This window comes from Delphinapterus leucas, chromosome 1, assembly GCF_059928025.1.
Source record: "Delphinapterus leucas isolate spDelLeu-1000000601 "Yukka" chromosome 1, BTC_Dleu_Yukka2, whole genome shotgun sequence".
In the NCBI taxonomy this organism is placed as follows: domain Eukaryota; kingdom Metazoa; phylum Chordata; class Mammalia; order Artiodactyla; family Monodontidae; genus Delphinapterus; species Delphinapterus leucas.
The window spans coordinates 161524454-161541353 of NC_143129.1; the positions used below are offsets into that span (position 1 = coordinate 161524454).

The window sequence follows — 16900 nt, forward strand, 5'->3', positions numbered from 1 at the left end:
CTGTTGTCTCTGCTCTGCCAAGAGGACAGCATACTTTTCCAGATCAGATGGCACTATATTTGGTAACTGTTGGGTAACACAAGAGTGCTAACCAAATAAATTTAACAATTCAGGATACCAAACCCAGGAAGCGACAAAATTGCCTGGTAAGAGATCACGTCTGACTTGTTCTCCATTTTATGCACAGTGCTTAGCCACAGAGTGGACACTTGGTATGTGCTAATGAACAGGCTCTTTCACACTTTCTCTTCATCACACAAGCAGAAATAATAAAAGATCAGTTCACCAAATATTAACAATACAATCCAAGAATAAAATTAAGTACGTATCACAGTCCTAATCACTACAGCTAAACTAAAAGTTGAGCTCATTCGTATTCCTTGTACATTTTCCTCAAAGGCAGAGAAGGCCAAACTGATCTCAATGTTAGGGAGACACACTTCATTTAGCAGTGCCAGGTTAGAGTGAAACTCCACCGCCAGCAAGTCCAGTCAAGACAGCCCTGCTCTCAACAGTCACTAAAGGCAAGAAGCAGAAAATTCTTGGTGAACAAAATGACTGAAATAAAGAAGAGACAGGGCTTCCCTGGTGGCGCAGTGGTTGAGAGTCCGCCTGCCGATGCAGGGGACACGGGTTCGTGCCCCGGTCCGGGAAGATCCCACATGCCGCAGAGCGGCTGGGCCTGTGAGCCATGGCCGCTGGGCCTGCATGTCCGGAGCCTGTGCTCCACAATGGGAGAGGCCACAGCAGTGAGAGGCCCGCGTACCGCAAAAAAAAAAAAAAAAAAAAGAGACAGATCCAAAAATCAGCCAAGAAAGAAATTCACCATTCATAAAGGGCTGTAGGCAAAGGAGGGGGCCTGACTGTGTGCTCTGTGTGCCTCTGGATAGTTAGGGGCAGGAAAGCAGAACTCAGGTGAAATATTAAACATGTTTACTATTTTATGCTTTCCTCTGGAGATTATCCTCTCCTGAGCGAAAGAGGGAGGAAAAGGGAAACAGAATCAAGAGCAGCTGTAGGTATCTCTAGGGAAACACTTTTCCAAGACTTCACCCCCGCCCCTCAACATCCCTGAAGAAATCAAATCAGAGACCCCTTCCTGATAGTTGCTCTATTAAGCAGCTCTCTTAAACTATGAAATAAATCCATAAATATAACACTAATTTCTGAGGTCTTAAAATTCACAGAGGCAAATACCCACATGTGCACTGAGCACCCTCCTTAAAAGAGAGCAAGGTCCTTTGGGGAGAATGGCAATTTTATTGCTTAAACAACTTAAGGATATAATAAAAGGTTTGCCCTTGCCTATGTTATAAAACCACAGCTATTCTGGAGTTTAGCACTAAAATTCTTAAACTTTAAACATTGTATTCTATGTAATTTGGTAGAACTTGTTTTTAAAATGAGTAATATGTAGGTACAGATGTACATATAAAATATATCTGGGCTTCCCTGGTGGCACAGTGGTTGAGAGTCTGCCTGCCGTTGCAGGGGACACGGGTTCGTGCCCCGGTCTGGGAAGATCCCACATGCTGCGGAGCAGCTGGGCCCGTGAGCCATGGCCACTGAGCCTGCGCGTCCGGAGCCTGTGCTCCGCAATGGGAGAGGCCACATCAGTGAGAGGTCCACATACCGCAAAAAAAAAAGACATATCTACATAAGCACATGCAGCAAACTATGAACAGTGGTTACCTCTGTGGAGCAGAAAGGAAGACATGAAGAGGAAGGAGAAGGGAAAGACACGAAATGGGGCAGACAGGATAAGAGCATATGCTTCTCACTTTACATATAAATATTTTTAGCTAGTGAGTTTACAGGTGACTTCCCCCTAACAGTCTTTTACAAAGTTGTTGACATTCATAGCATTAATGGTGTTAATTCTTTTAATGTGGAATCAAACATCTACCTACTTTCTTCTAAGATATTTTAAAAATCTAGCCTAGTAATTTCCACAAGACCCTAAATAAATAAAACTGTACTTTATTCAAAGTCCATTTCAGGAAAACTTTATTACAATGGAATTTTTCCCCTCTTTTATGACTTTAAAGAAGGTTAAGAAAGGGCAGCCTTATAGCCAGCTGTGCTCTATTTTTTTTTTTTTAGTGTTTTTATTATGGAGGCATTGATTCAAACATAGACAAAAGTAGAAAAGAACAGTGTAAGGAACCCAAGTACATCCGTCTTCCAGCTTAAAAAATTATCAGCTCTTTGCAGGCGGGCTCAATTCATGGTCAAAATCCTAATAAGTCTGGGTGGATATAGCCAGTCTCTGCAGCAATTTCCCCAACCTTTTCCATAAAAAAAAATTAGAGAATCCTTCCATTAAAAAATCCAGACGTGGGCTTCCCTGGTGGCGCAGTGGTTGGGAGTCCGCCTGCCGATGCAGGGGATACGGGTTTGTGCCCTGGTTTGGGAGGATCCCACATGCCGCGGAGCGGCTGGGCCCGTGGGCCATGGCCGCTGGGCCTGCGCGTCCGGAGCCTGTGCTCCGTAACGGGAGAGGCCACAGCAGTGAGAGGCCCGCGTACCGCAAAAAAAAAAAAAAAAAAAAAAAAAATCCAGACGTGCGGGAGTTCCCTGGTGGTCTAGCAGTGAGGATTTGGCACTTTCACTGCGGAGGACTGGGTTCAATCCCTGGTCAGGGAACTGAGATGCCGCAAGCTGAGCGGTGGAAAAAAAAAAAAAAATCCAGACATGCAATGAGGGGACCCAAAAGGCTCACCTCTACATGCTTCTCCATGTGTGCTCTGCAAATAAGTCTAAAAGGAGAATCATTTATCAGCAAATAACAATGACTGATTTCAGTTCAAACACATTTAAAGTAAATTCCAAAGTGCAACCTTAAACTACCTCCTAATTACAGGACATGAGTAGTCCAAAATACCATTCCCACTGTGGGTTGTTTCAGCAACTTGTTTTTAGAAGTGTGACTACTTCATAACAACTGAGAAATTATTAAGAGAGGGGAGAAAATACACATTCATAAACTATATTCTGGGGTTAGCAAGCAAAAAAAGCTAAAGCTTCTACCTCTGTGGAGTCTGGAAGCCACTGTGAAAATTCAGAGCTCACTTCAACCGTTTACTTGGCATTTGGGGGATTATCTGACACTGTCATTTGTTTACCAGTGTGCTTTTATCCTAGCCTTACTATCAACTTCCCTGAAAATAACATTTTTATTAATGACAGCATATATTTTAGTTAACTTATGCTAATAATGGATGTGTTTACAAAACAAATTCTCAATTGTTCTTCCTATTGGTTGTTGTCAGGCTGGAAAGAATTCAGAGGAACCAGCTCCAAAAACTTCACAGAAACAATTCAGCACAGGGACCCGTGTTCAAAAACTGGAGAGTGAAGGGAAGCCAATAAAGCCCACACCCTCAGAGAAACAGTATCTGGCCTTCGGTTCCTGTGTCAAGTAACTACAGCAACAAAAGGCCCAACTCTGTGTACTGTTTTCACTACGTAAAAAAAACTAACTCATGTTAGTTATCCATTGACACAGATAATTTTTCTAAGTGTTTTCTAAGTGAGTATTAAGAAGCTTCCCTGAGGGTAACCTCTGAAGCATTTATTGGGTTGGCCAAAAAATTCGTTCAGTTAATGAATAAACTGTTCGATAAAGTTGGTGGTGAAAATGAAGAGTGTACTTAAAACCGAACGAACTTTTTGGCCAATCCAATAGTTTGAAAGTACATCAATTAAGGAATGGCAAGCCTCACATAAAAATACACATGGATAATTTATAATAATAAAAGAGCTTTTTCCCCCTAGGTCAAGAATACTGCCAGTGTGGGAAGTACTGGCCAGATGGATAAGCCAGCTCTTATCCACAAAGGTTCAATTCCAAGTCGTCCAAAAGTCAATCTCTGTCCTTCCTTTGCCAGCCCTGATTTCTCTGGACAGCAAACAGGAGCACTGTGTTATTTGTCTCTTAGAAAATTCGTAATAAACTGCACAGCAAAAACAGGAAAAAAATGAGGACTCTTTGCCATCACTTCAAACTTGAGGAAAATAAGTAATTCCTTTCTAACAGTATTGCTACTTATGTCGGATGCTTTGGGCTCCCAAATGCAAAACAGACCTGTTCTGACAGAGTTCTCTTCCAAAAGCCACCAGATACCTGTATTCTGTGGGTGGGCGTGGGGACTGTGGGCTCCTGTCTAACCAGCAGGGTGCCCATTCTACCTCAGAGAGAGTCTTCTTGACTTCCTTCCTTTAGAGCCCAAGCACCAGTCATCAACTAATAAATAACAGATGTCATTCTAGCCTCCTGTTTGGCTGTTGCAAACTGCTTTCTTCCCTCTCCTATCAGGACCTCTGATCAGGGCAGAAGTGATCTTCTTCATTGCCACTGGTGAGCAATGAAAAGCTAAAAATAAGTAAATAAATAATGGGCACCTTAAATGAGAGAAATTTACCAAAACTAAACTTATGCTCCTAATAAACGCAAAACCCCTTATTTGAAGGTGTTTTTAACCTCTCTGTGCCTATTTTTCGTCAATAAAATGAGGATTTGGAACAGCTCTACCAATGGCAAAAAAAACTTAAAAGCGTTTACACAAACAGAAGGAGATTCCTCATCCTTACTTCAGCCATGTCCTAAAAATGGAATTAAGTGGTGAGGGTTAAACTTTTTTTTTTTTTTTTGCGGTACGTGGGCCTCTCCCGTTGCAGAGCACAGGCTCCGAACGCGCAGGCTCAGCGGCCATGGCTCACGGGCCTAGCCGCTCTGCGGCATGTGGGATCTTCCCGGACTGGGGCACGAACCCGTGTCCCCTGCATCGGCAGGTGGACTCTCAACCACTGCACCACCAGGGAAGCCCGAGGGTTAAACTTTTTGCTTTTAGGGCTTCCCTGGTGGCGCAGTGGTTAACAATCTGCCTGCCAATGCAGGGGACACGGGTTCGAGCCCTGGTCTGGGGAAGATCCCACATGCTGGAGCAACTAAGTCCGTGCGCCACAACTACTAAGCCTGCGCTCTAGAGCCCGCAAGCCGCAACTACTGAGCCTGCGTGCCACAACTGCCGAAGCCCGCGTGCCTAGAGCCCTTGCTCCACAACAAGAGAAGCCACAGCAATGAGAAGCCTGCGCACCACAATGAAGAGTAGCCTCTGCTCGCCACAACTAAAGAAAGCCCGTGCACAGCAACGGAGACCTGACACAGCCAAAAATAAATTTATTTAAAAAAAAAATTTTTTTGCTTTTAGAAACGAATCATCCCTCCACTTCCATCCTATCAATTCTGAAATTTACTGTAGAAGAAATCATTTAAGATTCATAACATATTCTACCGCTTTATAAAAACCAGTGCATCTGCCTGAAAATAGCTGACCAGGGACTTGATTACTTACCTTCTGACTGTACTTAAACTATCACTTGCATGGGGGCAGTTCACCTACACCAAATTCAGGCAGCACCAACCTCACTTGGGAAAGAAGAGTTTCCAGAGTGAGTCAGGGCTCTGCAACAGACTCCGTCAGGCTGAGGGACACTGCCGCTAGCTTCTTTCCATCACACAGCCAGCAAGAGGTCACATTTCCTTCCGGCTCTTCAGAGACTGAATTAGTTTCTCTGTCCCAAAGACATGGCAAACTCCACCCCTTCCATCTTTCATTTTTTAAAGGAACAGGACCACTACTTCTCAGTAACTTGGAAAGGCAGGAAAAATTCAGTGAGATAGCTATTTTCCATATGGCACAGAATACAGCATGCCACTAATTATTTCAGGCCTGATTTCCACAAAGGAACAGGAGTTTCATAAATGTTTCTCTTTGTGTTTTGTTTTTTGTAAAAAACACCAGAGAAAGATTGAATAATTTAAGATCAAAATGATGACAAACCTTTGCTGGGAAACCCCTTTATTCATTCTTTCCATCAAACTGCTGTTTCTCCCCCAATCAGAAATAAAAACATATGAAAATCTTAAGATAGCTGGGATATTATGTAATAGTCACAGAAAGCAACATAATTTAATCAATCAATGCTGGAAAATTCTGAAAAATACACACAAGTAATAAACTTAGGTCTCAAGCCACCAGTCTGAAAAAAGCTAGTAAAAGAAAATATATGCAAGCAACTTTACACACCTATTTCTTCTATTATAAGTATACGTCCTAGAAGGTGGTAAACTCAACTTCATCTGCCTGCACCGTGTTTTAAATATACGGTTTATCTAATAGCAAAAGGAAGTGACTTGGAATAAGAAAGGCATTCTGGGGAACTTTAAGGAAGTAACAGTCTTTGTAGATTTCAGTTTATTCATTTGTTAAAGGTGGTTAATACCGAACATACAACTTAACTTCTAAAGTTTCAGGGGACTTCCCTGGTTGTCCAGTGGCTAAGACTCCACACTCCCAATGCAGCGGGCCTGGGTTCAATCCCTAGTCAGGGAACTAGATCCCACATGCCGCAACTAAAAGTTCACATGCCACAACTAAAAAAAGAAAGATCCTGCATGCCACAACGAAAAGATCCCGTGTACCGCAACGAAGACCTGGCGCAGCCAAACAAACAAACAAACAAATAAAGTTTCAGCTTAGTAGACTGGGCTTCATGAACATAAATAGGACTTCGCACCAAGCGCTGGTTACTGGAAAGGTAAATACACAATCATTTCACAATTTTTTAAATAGTTTTGCTTTCTCATTAAAGCAGGTTTCACAATCTCTGTACTTTACGTTGGTAAGATTATTGTTGAGTATACTCTCCCCAAAAATATCATGGCCCAACAAGTACCGAGAGCATGTTTCTGTTCATTCTATCAGATTTTAATGAATACTTACTCCATACTAAGTACTCTGCTGGATGCAGAAAACAAGAAAATCCTGTTGTAATTATAGGTAGAAAATATCTTTTCAGGCTCATAATGTGACTTGGGAAGTTTTCTTTTGCTTGTACTAAAGTAAGAAAGGAGGTCACTAGTTTTGAAATCTTTTCCAAGTCATATCCCCTCCCTGAATTGAAGTTTTATGTGTTAAAAATAGGGCTTACAAAAAAAAAAATAGGGCTTACACTTTAGTTAATAATAGTGTATCAATACTGGTTCATTAATTGTGACAAATGTACCATTCTAGTGTAAGATGTTAATAATAGAAGAAATTGGGCATAGGGACTATAGGGACTGTTACAGGTTAAACTGTGCCTCCCTAACCCTAAAATGTATATACTGAAGTCCTAACACCAAGCACCCTCAGAAAGTGACCTCATTTGGAGACAGGGTCTTTACAGATATGACTGGTATCCTTATAAAAGGGGAAATCTGGACACAGAGATATGTGGCGAGAAGACGACATGAAGAGAAATAGAAGACAGCCATCTAATACAAGCCGACGAGCGAGACCTTGGAAGAGACCCTTCCCTCACAGGTCTCAGAAGGAACCAATCCTGCCAACCTCTTTTTTTGTGCGCGCGCTTCCTCTAGTTGTGGCGAGTGGGGGCTACTCTTAGTTGCAGTGCACGGGCTTCTCACTGCAGTGGCTTCTCTTGTTGCGGAGCACGGGATCTAGGCGCATGGGCTTCAGTACTTGTGGCACATGGGCTCAGTAGTTGTGGCTCGCAAGCTCTAGAGCACAGGCTTAGCAGTTGTGGCGCACGGACTCAGTTGCTCCGCGATATGTGGGATCTTCCCAGACCAGGGCTCGAACCCGTGTCCCCTGCATTGGCAGGCAGATTCTTAACCACTGTGCCACCAGGGAAGCCCCTGCCAACCTCTTGATTTTTGTACTTCTAGCCTTCAGATCTGTGGGGTGATATACTGCTGTTGCTTAAGCCACCCAGTTTGTCATACTTTGTTATGGCAGCCCTAGCAAACTAATACAGGAATTCTGTACAATCCTTGCAATTTTCTGTAAATCTTATTCTCAAACAAAAAGTTTATTAAAAAAAAAAAGACAGGGGTAATGGTGCCCACATATCACAATTATGAGAAGACCAAAGTAGATAGATAATTGGGAAATCCCTGCTCAGCGGAAAGAGAATCCATGATCCCAATACACGGTAAGCAAACAGCTAGGACTAGAATCCAGGTTTCATTTAGTGTTTTCCATAATATAATGTTATTTCAAGATGGGCATATAAAAGTGGGTGTAAGTGAGGGAATATGCTGAAGCAAATTATCATTCTGAAATGCCCTGTCCCAAAGGAAGAGAACCTTAGAGAGTCACTTTATAATGCTGGGCTAGGTTCTGCAGTGAGTAGTGGCTTTGGCACCAAAAAAATAATTGGGTTCAAATCTTGGCTCCTCCACCCATTAGCTGGACAAGATACTTGCTCTCTCAATCTTCCAAACATGACCTACACCTCATAAGACCACCACAGGAATTAAAAAGTGTACATAAACTGCCTGCATTCAACATGTGACTTCACACCTTAAGCTATGTTTAGCTACAACCCTAGAGTGGTGAGAGGGAGATATTTAGGAACTTCTCCGAGAGGAAACAGATTTCACCACTGATTCTATTTCCCTGCTGTCAGTAAGCAATCAGATACCTTCCTACACAGAACAATAATGTGTTTTATAACTTTATTAGCTGAACTGGCATGTGTTGCACTGAAGAGGTGCAGAAAAGCAAAAAAAGGTCAAATTCTAGGGTCCTGACCTTTGTAGAATAAATCCCTTTGCTGCTGGATGGTAGCAGGGAAAAATCAACAGCAAACTGAGGGGCCTTTCATTTAGAACTTACTCATCTAATATTCCCAATGTAGGCAACTTGTGGTATCTTCTCCTGAGAATTTGCTCAATGGGTGTCTATTAGGCTCAGGATCATCTATGCAATTAACCTTTCATCATTAGAGAAATAGAATGAACAGCACAGACAGCAACTTAAATAATCTTCGATTCACCCCAGAGGCTCCTCTCCTATATCCCTAGGGTAGGCTGACGGCAATTTTAGTTACTGTTTTAAATGTGTTACCATTGGGGAATATATCCTTCCCATTTTTTAGAGGAACTCTCAGCTTTCCTGACTTAATAAAGATACTACCGGCTATGTTAACTAATCACCTATGGCCTCCTCCCAGCTCTCATTATGATAAACCTTTTTAAAAACTAAGTTTAACAGCCAATCATCACACAACTATTTTTTTAATTAAGTTATTATTACTAAGACCTTGGGCTGAACCAGTGGTATATACTGCAATCACCTACAGAGCTTTTTAAAAAGTCCATCTATCAAGATTATTATTCAGGAAACCAGGACAGGAATTCCGATCCACTGGTTTACAGACATTCTTTACAGATTCCAAGGACTAGGACTGTTTTCTCTCTTCATCCCACCATCGATACACAGAAAGCCACTGCTTACACGGAGTTGTACATAAAGCTTGTTCTACATAAAGTCTGTTTACAACTCTCTTAGGAGATAAGTTGTTTGACATCTTTTATAGACGTTAGCCTTTTGGGGATAAAATGAGCTTCCCCAAACAAGTCTATCACACAGAGGTTTAGAAGAGGGAAAAATGTATGTTTTTAAATTTATCTCCTTATTTGTTAAACTATCACTGCTTTGAATGATGTTCACAACATGGCAGGGTTTTCAATAACTTTCAATAACTAGATCATATCTATTTATCCATTCCTTCAGAAGTATGAACCCTAAGAGCTGCAGTGTCCCATACACATGTAGCTACCATGCACCTGAAATGTGGCTGGCCTGAACTGGGATGAGCTGTAGGTATAAAATACAGGATTTCAAAGACTTAGTACAAAACTCAGAATGTAAAATACTTCATTAAGGATTTTTAATATTAATTACACGTTGAAATAAGAATGTGTTGGATATATTAAATTACATTAAAATAAATTTCATCTGCTTCTTTTTATTTATTTTCTTAATGTGGATGCTAGGAAATTTGAAATGACATGTGGCTCACACTGGACTTCTCTTGGATAGCACTGTCCTAAAGGACAACAATGATTATGTCTTTTCAAATGCTCAAGTTCTGAACCTTATCCAATATTAGTCACTTTTAAGTTCATCATTTACTTTTGCAGTTTCTAGTCTTCATCCACTAAGACTTTCCTGTTGAGATAACCACCTGATGTCTTTCCATTTATATCTACACTTAACCAGATAAGGGGAAAAAAAAGAGATGTCTTAAATACGCACACAACTCTACATAAGAAACCAAAAATAATTTCAAGATCTGCTATCATTCTGGACCTTACCAGTCACCTGAGTCTACAAAAGAAATCAAGAACCCAACCTTTTGCTTCTAAATCTAAAACGAATTCATTAAGGCACTATTCAAAGCTATCTAAATTTAGAGACCACTCAACTACCCCAAGCGCAGATAGATCCAGACACTGAACCAGAACTCAGTTCAGATACATATGATCAGTGCAACTCCCCTCTCTGGCTCATAAGGAATAGCAATATTAACTACATAGACAAATAGGTCTGATTCTTTTCTGTAACATCTTGTATTTGTTTGTTTGTTTTTAAAGGAACAAAACTGAATTCATCAGATTTATATATGAAAGCTCCAGCCTGCCATAATTTCAACATTCTAAATGATCTGACTCCTGCCTACTTTTCCAACATCATCTCAAACCACTCTCTCCCGAATCAATCACTCTACCGGAGTCACAAAGGCCTTCTTTCTGTTCCTTGAACACTTAAAAGCATTTATAGTCTCAGCACCTTTATACTTGCAGTTCTCACTACATGAACAAACACCCTTCTGCAGTCTAAAGCATGGCTGGCTCCTTTCTCATCCTTCAGATCTCAGCTTGTCACCTAACTCGAAAAGGTACTCCTTGGCATTCTACCTAACGACACCTCACTGTTATCTTGTAGTCAAATTTCTTTCCTACACTTAGGAAATCTGAAACTATCGTATTTGCCTTCCCAAACTAGAATGTAAGCTCCTCAAGAATGGGGGTCCTGGGGCTTCCCTGGTGGCGCAGTGGTTGAGAGTCCGCCTGCCGATGCAGGGTACGCGGGTTCGTGCCCCGGTCCGGGAGGATCCCATACGCCACGGAGCGGCTGGGCCTGTGAGCCATGGCCACTGGGCCTGCGCGTCCGGAGCCTGTGCTGCACAACGGGAGAGGCCACAACAACGTACAGCAAAAAAAAAAAAAAAAAAAAAAAAGAATGGGGGTCCTGTTTGTCTTGCTCACTGCCAGTTATCCCTAGCAACAGAGAACAGGCACAGTAACAAGCACTCAAGCGTCTACTGACTGAATTAATCAAAAATATCAAAAGCAGCTTTAAAAGACAAAGGATCTTAGAGGGGAAAATCCAGTATACTTATTTTTTAAATTATGCAACTGGCTTCCTATGTACATGTCCTTCTAGTGTTTGTTTTCTAGTTTCCAATACTTAAGTCTCTTGAAGAACTGTCATAGTTCCACATGGTGAAAAATAAGAAGTATGGAAATATCAATTATATTTTGCTTGCTGAGTCTGGAGAGAGAAGAAGCGCTTGTTATCACTAAGTATTTAAAGATGAAATAAGGCAACAATAATAAAAACACTGAGTATTAGTGAATAGTTGGGACAACTGATTAATGACTTAATACAAAATGTTAGATTCCTTCTTCTTACCATTAACAAAACCAAAAAAAGGTAGGAAAAATCATCAGGATGATGATGATGTGATAACAACATCCCAGCTGCCTAGAGCACATGTTCAGAATGAAGCAGATTAGAAAATATCTCTAAGGGGACTTCCCTGGTGGTGCAGTGGTTAGGACCCTGCGCTCCCAATGCAAGGGGCCTGGGTTCAATCCCTGGTCGGGGAACTAGATCCCACATGCATGCCGCAACTAAGTGTTCACATGCCACAACTAAGGAGCTGGTGAGCCACAACTAAAAGGAGCCCTCAAGCCGCAACTAAGGAGCCCGCATGCCACAAGACCAGGTGCAACCAAATAAATAAATAAATATTTTTTAAAAAAATCTCTAAGATAAAATTTATAATATAACCAAAATGCTTAAAGTATTGAGGAAGAATTTACACTTATGGGTAGAGTTTAGAAAGAAATTACTGATAAGAACATAGAAACTAAACAAAGCAGACCAGAAAAAGATAATTATTAACAACAGAGAAAACAAAAAGTTGTACAGAAAAAAAAAATTAACCATACCATACGACATTTGTCTGTGAACAAGCTATACATAACCTTAATATTGTTAACAGTGAATACTGCTCTAACCAAAATTCAATTACAACCAGAGTGACAATAAATGTGGACATGTGAGGTGGTCAGAGAATTCTACCACTATCCAAAGTAGAAAGTTAACAGATAATACCCAAAACTGAAAAATCTATAAGTAGCAAAATAAGCTTATTATTTTAGAGGTAATACCAAAAGAAACAGTAAAGAGTTGGAAATGACTGCTTCTAGGGACTGAAAAAGGGGCAGGAGGGACTGTTTTTCATAAAAAGCCCTGTGGAGCTGATGGTCTGACATGACTACGTATAGGGTTTTTGTACATGTATTAATAAAAAGTAAAACAAAAAAGGTTTAAATAAATATATAAAATGTTTTTTAAAATTTGAGAAGAAACTGTACTATGGGGGGACATCAACTGTATGCATAAATTTACTCATGTCCATCACACAGTTACCTAACACACGGAAAAATGAGAGAAAAGCCTAAAATGTTTACCAAAAAGGAACTAGTTAGATAAATTATATGGTACATCCAATGATGAAATGCCATGAGTCATTTAAAAATGCAAACAGAGAAAACTTTTCTTGTTAACAAGAACCAAGTGACAAAAAACACAACTCCAATTTTGATTATATACACACATATCAGAGTAACATATGCATGACAAGGGACTGTTCACCGAACTATTAACAGTGACTGTATATGTGTCAAGTTTATGGCTGATCTTTTTCAGTATGTCCAAGTGAATAAACATATGTTATTTAAAAACTCAGAAGTTAGTTAAAATAAGAAAGTAACTGCTGATTCTACAACTTGGGATGGAATCAGAGAGGAGAGCGGCTACTTTATCAGCCTATTTCAGTTTTTTAAACTGAAAGATAAATATTGTTTAATAAGAACCCAGAACTTCTATTAAGGAATCTTCTGCATAAACAACATAAGACTGGCTCTGTAAGCCAACGAAGTTATTATTAGTTCCTTTTACCACCATGCATTTACCTTATTTGAACAATGATTCGACTTGCACCAGACCCCAAACAGACACTACCTCAAAGAATACTGGCAGTGCCACGCTGGCTTCTCCAATTTACAAAGTCAGGATACAACTCTGGAATGAGAAGAAATAAGCAGTGATAAAATAGCTACCCAAACCTTGCAGATCACATCTTGAAATACAGATGCTTGGAATCTATAAGCAGAAACTCTCCTCTAGCCCTCAACTTAACTCCAAGTGAACACAGGATTCTCTCCCAAAGTATACTGGCCTGAGGGTCTCTCATACTCATTTTCATCCACCCAACCTCCTATAGTAAGGTTGGAAAGTATGGAAAGCTAAAACCTTCCTCTTGTAACCTGATACTTTCACTGGCAATATTTCAGGTGCTATGGTTTGCATTATACAAGTTTAATTTGCAAACTCCATAATTCAACCTGGAGAATAACTTCAGAAGAATCAGATGCTTGAAACAAAAAACTTTCAAGTATGCTGAACTAAATTTAACAAATACATTTCAAGTTAAACTAACTCCCCACACTCATCCCTCAAAGCACAAAAAAACCCTTCAGATCCAGTTGTTCAAATATTCCCACATCCAAATACTACTAACATGGCCATATAGCAAAGCAATGTAGTATTATCCCAAACAAACAGGAAAACAAAGTTCCAAGATCAGCAAGCTCAGTATGTAATTAACGTCCTCACTCCTAGATTAAAGTTTTTTCGTTCATTCATAATACTGTAAAGTAGGAAGGCACCTAAGAATTACATAATCTGAAAGTGCAGTCTTGACATTAATCTTCTCTTTTTTCACTTATTCATTGACTCAATCAAGGATACCCACCTTAGCTTTCTCTGAACCTGTGGTTTGCACATAGCTGAATCCTTGCCTATTTAGCCAGGAGAGAAGAGAATGCACTTCCTTAAGCTATAATCTCTCAGTAGTGGGGAGCCCTCAACTCCCCTCTCAGCAAACTCCTACTCATTCTTACGAGGCCCTCCTTCCCCAGCAAGCTGTCCCTGGCTCACCCAGGCTGGGTTAAGTATTGCTTCTCTGTTACCCTTGACATGGTTCTCCTTACACGCATATCATTATGTCTGTTAATATGTCAACTTACCTCACAAGGCTGCAAACTCTATATACACTGATATGTGTCCACTGAATAAACTGAACACACAAGCAATAAACTCTTGACCTATATACCAAAGGTTATCAGGTAATTAACATTACAAAGAGGCAACAAAAACCTACTGTTAAAACTAAGACTTATCCAGATGAAATTACTATTCAGTCAGACCATTTGGCAAATTAATGACAATGTTGGTATATATTCTCTTAGTTGATAAATAGCAAAACTACAGCACTTACAAAAACTCATTCTTTCACAATACTTTTGCATATATTCTTGCAAGTCATTCTGGGAATTCATCCTAGGTTTCATCAACCGAAACTTTCCCTGTTTCTAACTGCAGAGGCACAGGGGCTCATGACACCGGTCAGCTTGAGGGAACCCCCGATGACTGCTACAAAACTGGGAACCGCTTACTCTACAATGCTCTGATTAAAGAACTATTCCAATACATCCACCTTTAAAATTCTAGCCAGTTAACAAACACACACACACACAATCTTCCTTTTTCTACCCCATCATGTTTCTTCCCTATTAATTAACCTCTTTGACACTGGCAAGAATTTTCTCATCGCAACAAATCTTCAATTTTCCATTGTTGCAATGGGTGGAGAAGCAAATCTGAGGCTCTGGCTCTTAGTTATTCTATGACAGCAAGGAGACACCTGAAGCCCTAAGTCGCCTGCCACCAATTTTTATGCACCCCCAAACTTGTCCTGCTTGAGTCATCGGGACAGTGATAGGCGTGCTTTTCAGCCTCATTCTCCCGACCTGCCTTTCGTCAGAGTATATTAGCAAGGACACCACAGCACTACCAACAATGTATCTTTTTTCCCTTCTACACAATTTCCATTTTAACTGTCCACTTGCTTCAACAAAAAATTTATTAAGTACCTACTACATTGCCAGGCACTATTTTAGGCAACAGAGATTCAGCAATTAAAAATTTCCTCAGGGACTTCCCTGGTGGCCCAGTGGTTAAGAATCTGCCTGCCAATGCAGGAGATATGGGTTTCATCCCTGGTCCGGGAAGGTCCCACATGCCTTGGAACAACTAAGCCCGCGAGCCACACCTACTGAGCGTGCGTGCCACAACTACTGAAGCCCACACGCCTAGAGCCTGTGCTCTACAATGAGAGAAGAGAAGCCACCTCGATGAGAAGCCAGCGCACCACAACGAAGAGTAGCCCCCGCTCACCGCAACTAGAGAAAGCTGGCGCACAGCAACGAACACCCAACACAGGCAAAAATAAATAAATTTTTAAAATATCTCTTCACTCCTGGAGCTTACATTCTAAGGGGCAGATGGGAGCACATGAGGAATAAGAGTTACTCTTTTATGTACTGTGGCCAGAGAAGGCAAAGATTAACAGAAACAGCATGCTGTACTTTATCTGAAGGCAAAAGGGACCAAACAGAGGAAAGAGCAAGTGCAAAGACCCTGCGGAGGGAACATGCCTGGTGCATCTGAGGAAGACAGAAAAACAGAGTGGCTGCAATGCCAACAGTTTCCAGGGAACAGCTGGAAGATCAGGTCAGAGACATGGGTGAATGGAAAGGGCCTTGCAAGCCATCGTAAGGACTTTGGCTTTCCTACAGGTTATGTAGGCAGCCACAGCACTGTTTTGAGCAAAGGAGTAAGGACCAGAATCACGTTCTAAAAGGATCTTGGCTGCTGAGTGAAGAACAGACCTTAACAGGGCAAGAGCAGAAGAAATTGTTAGATATTGCCTACAATTATCCAGGAAAAGGACGGCAGTGGCTTAGACTAGAGTGCAGCTCAGGATGCCCCCATGTTCCATACACTATACCTTACGTAACAACATAGTTCCTAAATCCAAACAGTGAGCACTAACATTCTAAGTTTTTACTTCCTACAGTTAAAGCATTTTTACTTCCTACAGTTAAAGATTTGAAATGTTTTTTCGTATCTCACCTCAAGCACCCCTGATAATCTTTTATTGAGAAATACAGAAGATAAGGAAGCACAAAGATGACCTTGTCTGCTCCTATGAACCTGAGGTTAAAGCTAATCCTTTAAACCACCATGCAGGGACTTCCCTGGAGGTCCAGCTGTTAAGAATCCGCCTTCCAGTGCAGGGGACGCAGGTTCAATCCCTGGTCGGGGAACTAAGATCCCGCATGCTGCACTGCACAGCCAAGAAAAGAAAAAGACCACAAGGCACATGATGCTTCTACAATACTTAAGGACTAATGTGTCTACTTTCAAAATCAAGTTGAATAAAAGTGAACAAAAGGGCTTCCCTGGTGGCACAGTGGTTAGGAATCCGCCTTCCAATGCAGGGTACATGGGTTCGAGCCCTGGTCTGGAAGATCCCACATGCTGCGGAGCAACAAAGCCCACACACCACAACTACTGAGCCTGTGCTCTAGAGCCCGTGAGCCACAACTACTGAAGCCCGCATGCCTAGAGCCCGTGCTCCGCAACAAGAGAAGCCACCGCAATGAGAAGTCCTCGCACTGCAACAAGCCCCACAACTAGAGAAAAGCCCGCAGGCAGCAACAAAGACCCGATAATGAATGTATAAATAAATAGGAACAAAAGAGGACTGTGTCTTCTATTCACGTTAACCCAAAGTAGCCAATAACAAAATTTAATCTTATCCACTCCCCATTGAAAAAAATACT

General features: G+C 41.1%; 1 protein-coding gene across 5 annotated transcripts in view; it reads right to left on the minus strand.

Annotated features, from left to right (window-relative positions):
• The window catches only part of THRAP3 (thyroid hormone receptor associated protein 3), a 74493-nt gene that overhangs the window by 31104 nt on the left and 26489 nt on the right, over positions 1-16900 (minus strand). For 2 of the 5 annotated variants that reach the window (XM_022575241.3, XM_089895928.1), the window contains exon 2: positions 13173-13232. The exons of 1 other annotated variant lie outside the window; for it this stretch is intronic. The gene's annotated coding sequence lies outside the window, so the exon portion shown is untranslated. Of the gene's footprint in view, positions 1-13123; positions 13233-16900 lie in introns of all 5 variants that reach the window. 2 more of the 5 variants (XM_022575239.3, XM_022575240.3) reach the window with 1 other exon arrangement.